The sequence below is a fragment of the Danio aesculapii genome, chromosome 14, assembly GCF_903798145.1.
Source record: "Danio aesculapii chromosome 14, fDanAes4.1, whole genome shotgun sequence".
NCBI classification, from domain to species: domain Eukaryota; kingdom Metazoa; phylum Chordata; class Actinopteri; order Cypriniformes; family Danionidae; genus Danio; species Danio aesculapii.
The window spans coordinates 52,049,426-52,055,796 of record NC_079448.1 but is presented as its reverse complement, the minus strand read 5'-3'; positions in this window follow the sequence as shown (position 1 = coordinate 52,055,796).

Genomic DNA, 6,371 nt, shown 5'->3' with positions numbered 1-6,371 from the left:
TTATCTTTGCCTAATTATCCCATAGGATTAGTTCAGAGATTCATTTGTTCCCAAACCCCTCCTTAGTGCAAAGCTAATCTGCCCTAATTGGATAGTCAGAGTGCACAGTATATGTGTGAGCATACCTTCCAATACTCCTGCTTTTGCCTGGAGTCTCTCATATTTCAGATCTACATCAATCCACCCATTTAGTTATTAATCCCGGAAAACAGACACCACACCTCCTTACCTAAATCCCCTGGTCTCCCGGACCAAATGTTGGCAGGTGTGTGTATAGAGATACAGTTAACCAGATACAGTACAAGTGGTTACAAGTAGCAAAACACAATTAAATACATATTTTGCAAGCTAGAGAAAACAATGAGGCAACCATTTTAATCACACTTACTTACACTTGTGAAATGGAGGAAGAAGCTGATCCATGAACTGTGTACTGATAAAGTTCCTGTCGAGCTCTGACAAAGTCCCATACATCAATAGTCTTTTCTGATCCTTCCTTTAACAAACGGCCAACGAATCCCCCATTGTAAGCGTGTAGATTGTTGAAGCACTCCTCAGAAAAATGACAGGAACAGCACAAGGCTGGGCTATAATGCTGAGGTATTTTTGCAAAAATAAAACTCAACCACTGACTCCTCACAATTTCATCTTTGGGAAGGGAAAACAACACTATCTTTCTCCTCACACTTCCAATAATATCCAGCTGAGCACAGCGTCTTCATGACTTGATTCAACTGGGATCTGCTACAGTGTTTGTGGGCGGGGCTGCAGGTTTCAATTTTCCCGGGTTTGCACGTGCAACAGCTGGGCGGGGCTTAAGTTTCATGTCAACCTCACGACGAAACGACTAAAGACTTGTTATCAAGATGATTCATTTGAAGCATCGAGTCGACTCTTTTATAAATGAATCAATAGTTTTAAACACAACGCACTTTCAGATGTAAGCCTTAGCTGGATATTTTACTTCACTTAGAGATGTGTGGCACACTACATGTAAGGTCATTTTCAAAAACCCTTAATAGGGGCTCTTTAATTATATAAAGAACGGCCTAATTAATATTTTATTGATATTATAAATATATATTTTTGTTTTAAGAAAATGTCATCATAAATGACTAAAAATGTGAAGTAAATTGTGTTATTATACACAGACTTGTGTCTTTGATTATCAGACATAATAAACTACAACGGACATTACACAAGCATAAAGTACAAAACGTAAATAATAGGAAATAAAGATAACATTAAGATAATTGGTAAACAAAGACAAACAGCATACAACTCAGTAACATAATTAAAGGCAATTATAAAACATAACAAACACGGCCAAAATAATACACCTGAGAACAAATAACAGATTTACAAGCCAAAAACAGTCCATTAGACATAAACAAGACGTATTAAATATCGTGTTATAACTACAATGAACAGATGCAATCCAGCGGTACATCCCTGATGGACTGGCCAAGCAAAGCTGCTCTCAGTGAGGGAGGTGATGACAGAGCCCCGGCTGGCAGGCTGGGGGTCAGTCTGCACAAGCTGAGGCACATCGTCAAAGACTTCTATCTTTGTGAATAAACTTCCAATTCGAGTTTAAAACAACAAAATTCTCACCTGAAAAACTCTATTTTGTAACACAACAGAGGAGTATTTTTAAAACCGTGCGGGTTTTCTCCTCGCCATTAGCTTTTGCTGGTTGGGTTGGGCTGCAATGCATTCTGGGAAACCTGCGCTTTGCAAGTTTGCACAAGTCACCTCTCGATGCATCCTCGACAAAATGGGCGGAGCAAGTACACATTCAGGAATTTTATCTGTACTTGGCAAGATGTGAACTTTGAATTGGAACAGTACTTTGGCGACGGTTGATGTGACGCTTAACGAGGACACAAGAACGCATGTACAGACAAGAACGCATATTGAAAAACAGCCTAGTAGTCTTGAACACTTTGATTAGTTGGACTGTATTTGATTAAGGTTGAAGCAAAACTGTGCAGAGCTGCAGCCCTCCAGGAATTGAGTCTGAGACCCATGATATTTGCACATTTCATATTTGACCATATTTGGATTTCACATTTCTAAAATATGTCATATAAACAATATATATTTGGAAATTGCCGCTTTTAAATATTATTTCCCAACCATTGGAGTTACGAATATGTAAATATGTGTTCAAATATATGCTCACACATATTTATTTATGACCATATATGAACCAACATGAAATTATAGCTAATGTATTTGAACATACAGTGGTCAACATTTGAAGTGAATCATTACCTTTCATCAAATTTGTCCTAAAACAATTGAACTACACCCATTTTTGTCTTCGGTAATTTTGAAAAACATTTTTGATCCACTTCAAAATGTTGATTAATGTATATTTGTAAATTCAATAGTTGAAAAAATATTTATATTGCATACAATAACAGTTTTTATCTAAATATGATCTTGTATGTCATGTATTCATTCATTTTCACTGAGTCACCATGTCGCCCTTATATAATGTGGTATATTTCAGCGCTCTTAAAAATAAGAGGGTAAATATTAAAGGGTTCTTTACTGTCATCAGTGGCTCCAAGAACATTTAACAATTCACTAAACGTTCTTTGTGCAAGCAAAAAATTTTCTCGAGACAGTACCTTTAGCTACTTTTAAGAGTTTATTGTCTTATATAAGAAAAACAAGTTTTTTTATGAGGTAATAATTAGAGACTAGTTGTAAATAAAGATTAATCGAGTGCAAGGATTTCCTTTTTAAGTGTTTCTATATGTACTTTCATACATTTACATTTATTTGTTGTTTTGAGTGAATTTTTATTAAACTTCAGAAAAGAAAAGATGGTAAAATGTTGTGCATTGAGTCATATTTTCTATTTTTATATAAAAATAAATACATAATTTTTTAAAAATTAAATATTTTAAATATTTCAATATACGAATAATCCTTTTGACTCAGTTTTACAGGAAAAGATTTAGAAGATTTTATCTCTTTTACAAGATGTAAGATAAGCCTTTGGTGTCTTCAGAATGTGTCTGTAAAGTTTCAGCTCAAAATTCTCATCAGATCATTTATTATAGCCTCCAGAATCTGCCCATTGTGGTGTCTGAGTACAGTGTAACTGTTTTTGTAACCTGTGGCTTTAAATGCAAATGAGTTGCTTCTTCCCGCCCATCGCTCCCACATGCGCATCTGCTTCTCATAATGTATTACATCAGATAAACAGCAGTCAGTGATAAAAAAACTTACCAAGTAAGTTTATTCCATGTATTTGTGGTGGAGTTTATTCAAGCCTTTCTGAAACTATGAGTCACACACAAACGCACGCGCACACACACACACACGCACACGCGCACGCGCACGCATGCACGTACGTACAGCATATTTACTGACACCATGCAGCCGTGGTGATTATATCTGTTAGGAATTACAATGACTTTACTATCTTTATTACAAACATCTTAAACTTGACGTGGAGATGATCACAGAGAGTTGAACGGATGTTTTAATCTCAGTTTCCTTGCAAAAAATGTTTTGTGGGTATGTGTACACATGTTATCATGGAAACATGACACCTGTCAATCAATTCAGTGGGCGGGGATACATCACGTTGTGGTGGACCTCAAAATCACTGGGATTTGGATCCTATTTTAATGTCAGGAAACTAAAAAAAAGAGAGACTTGTTGTGTTTATATCACTCCAGTATGACTGAGGACACACTCTACCTACACACAGTTCTGTCCAAAGTGTTTACAAAAGTTGATTTTCATCATAGGTGCCCTTTAAACCTTTCTACTTTTACAATGTCACACTTTATTCAGTTTGTTACTTGCCATTTCTTTATAATTAATTATGAAATTCTCTAGCAATTGCTGAAGGAAATATATTTCTACACCAAACTGTATATTTGTATATTTTGAATGTGAACAGTGAATGTCACTATTATTCTTCTAAGTGACCGTTTATTAAAAATTCATTAAAAATGTCAAATCATACGTAAGTAAATGATGACAAAACCTGTATTTTATCTGAACCATCCCTTTAAAGACAACTAAATGTCTTGTTTTTTTAATCATTTTAGCTGGCTTCTGTTTGCATGGTTGGCAATTGATAAACCAAATGAGAAAAAAAAAATATCTGAATTGATGTTTATGTACATCAAACAGGCCCGTAGCCAGAGGGGGTTTGGGTGGTTTGAAAAACCTAGCCCTCACTGACCCAGAATTTGTCCCATACATGAGCTCATTTGTCTTGACAGAATAAGTACAGTATTTTTTTCACCATAAATTGTGGAAAAAACCCCATTAAAATAGGCTTTTAGAGCAAGCCAAATTCTCTGTTGACTGTCACTTCTGCGTGACTTCAGCTAACCAGTTTTAACCAATGCAAACAATTGTTTTTTAGTCCAACATCCAGCTGTGCAAGAAAAATATAATCTGACATAAGTGAATCATCTTTCACTACTGACCTAATGTATTGATTTTAAAAAGAAAAAAACATTATACAGCTAACTTTTATTCTAAATCTTGGACCTTATTCTTGGAACAAAAAAAATGACCAATAAAAAGGTGTGAAGCACCAAAAGCGGCCCATTTTAAAGATAATTTGAATACTAATTTGGCTATTTTTGTTATGCATGAATTTTCAAATGTAAAATTGTGAAGCTCTACATTACTATTATTATTGTTATTATTATTATTAGGTAGCACTTTAGAATAATGGTCCATTAGTTAACATGAACTAACGTTATTTAACTTAAATAACATTAACAAAGATGAATAAGTACTGTAATAAATATACAACTAGGGATGTCCCGATCAGGTTTTCCTGCCCTTGAGTCTGAGTCAGAGTCATTTGATTTTAAGTATCCACCAATGCTGAAACCCGATCCGATACTTCTATAATACATTAAAAAAAGAATAAAATAAGAGTGAAGAAACGAATCCAGGATGTTCCTGATTTCTTATTTAACTCACCTTATTTTAACATTCAACAACTCTGGTAACAAACAGAGCACTTCTGTGAGGTAGCTTGAACAATCAAGTAATAAATTACATCAATTCTTCACTTTTGGACTTTAGTGCAACACTAAATATAAAACAAATCTAATATATAAAAAAAATAGCACCTCAACTTAAAACACCCGGCAGGCAATCCCAAGTTTACATATCTCACAGTTTGCTATGGCAATGCTGTCGTCATCAATCTCCAGACCACAGACAGACTCGCGCTTTCCACTTCAAGCTGCTTCCGTGTTTTACTTTGCCGGCATTTAACCAATAGCATCTCTGAAACAAAGTGATGTCATGCCACACATGTTGCTGTTTCTGTGTGAAGTCAAGAAAGATTTCTATACACACACACACACACACACACACACATGCACGCACACACGCACACACACAAACACACACGTATATATTCGAGTCCTGAATGGGAGGTAACGTCCGATTCCGATTGAATCTGAAACCGGCTAAACAGGCCTGATTTCCGATCACGTGATTGAATCTGGACATCCCTATATATAACTAATAGTTTGTTCAAGTTAGTAAATACATTAACTAATGAACCATTATTTTAAAGTGTTACCTAATGTAATTATTATTATTATTATGTTTTAATTTTTTATTATTTAAGTGGCCAAATTCTGACTGAGGAAAGTTGAATGTGCTGGCCTATAGGCTACAGTTTTTAATCTAAAACTAACAGATTCCTAATTCTTTCTAATGATATATTATGTGATAAATTAGTATTTAAATCAGTATTTATACATATTTATTCATTATAAATCTTAATAAAATATTTTATACATCAAATAGTGTTGTTATGATCACCCGGCAAGCTAATGCAGCTAATAAATAGCGCTTAAAATGTCAGCATTTACTAAAATCCAGTATTTAATTCATAATTAAATAGAAAACGAGTCAAATGAGTGCAAAAACGTTGACTTCTTGAAAAAAAAAGACCCACCCCTTTCACCAGGCTGGCTACGGGCCTGTCAAAGAAATCATATATGTGTAATAACATAAATTCAGTGTTTTTGTGAGTATGTACTGCATTGTAGAAGTCTATAAGTGAGTAAATAAGCAAATATATAACACACAAACCTAATATAAGATACACCTGGCATTGTGTTTTAAAAGTACTTCACATTTAATTGTCACTTATTGCCTCAGTTTTCTGTCATGCATGTCCGTCTCATCTTGACTCAGATTAAACATCCATAACTGTATGCTTCTAAGCGTCTTATTAGATGAATTCACAAAGATACCCAGTGTGAAATTCCTCGTGTGCTTCTGTTTTCCCATATTTTCTATATTTTTTTTAACCAAGCCCCTGCGGCTCATCTGAGAACAGTCATGTTCACTGTTAA